This window comes from Cannabis sativa, chromosome 5 (assembly GCF_029168945.1).
Source record: "Cannabis sativa cultivar Pink pepper isolate KNU-18-1 chromosome 5, ASM2916894v1, whole genome shotgun sequence".
NCBI lineage: Eukaryota > Viridiplantae > Streptophyta > Magnoliopsida > Rosales > Cannabaceae > Cannabis > Cannabis sativa.
Window position 1 is genome coordinate 13,822,315 of NC_083605.1, and position 726 is coordinate 13,823,040.

Below are 726 nucleotides of genomic sequence, written 5' to 3' on the forward strand. Positions count from 1 at the left end.
TGTAATCAGCGATAAGGTATACTTACACCTTGGATAAGTGTTATGTCCTTTCCAAGGTATTGATAAAGTTTACCAGTATCAGATGTATGGAGTATACATCGGAAGGGATCGATATTGATCTTGGATAAGATATCATAAACTAATCGTTATATCTTTCTAAGTCAATATCAATGGTTGATCTTAGGTCTATGGATCTTAATCCTGATATGGTTAGGTTCAGCTTAGTTGTATTATTTATGTTCTTCAAGTTGTTTGTGGATGCTAACAAATTGTTTTGGAGATTATTTACATCTTGGGAACATGGTAGTTCAATTGAGTGGGAGCGCTGATCATAGATATAGAATCTATAGCTTCCATAAGTATTTAGAAGTGAAACAATGATTTCTTTTGAGCTTGGCTGAATTGTTTTAAATGATTGAGGCCTCATTTCAGTAATTATATTAGTTTACTAAAGTATCATTTATAGGTAGCTAAGTGTTTTAAGAATAAAATACTTTGAAGGGTAGAACGGTAAATTTATCCCTATTCAGTGTAGATCACCTATAGAGGATCTTTGACTATTAAGATTGTAACAATGGATAATCATAACGTATCTATATCATGGTACATATAGAACGTTCTATATAACTGAGAGTGCTATTCAATTCCAAATCTATAGTGGCGCAAGACAGAATTAATAAGTTAAAGAATTTACTTGGTGAATTCTAAATCTACTTATTGAAAGCT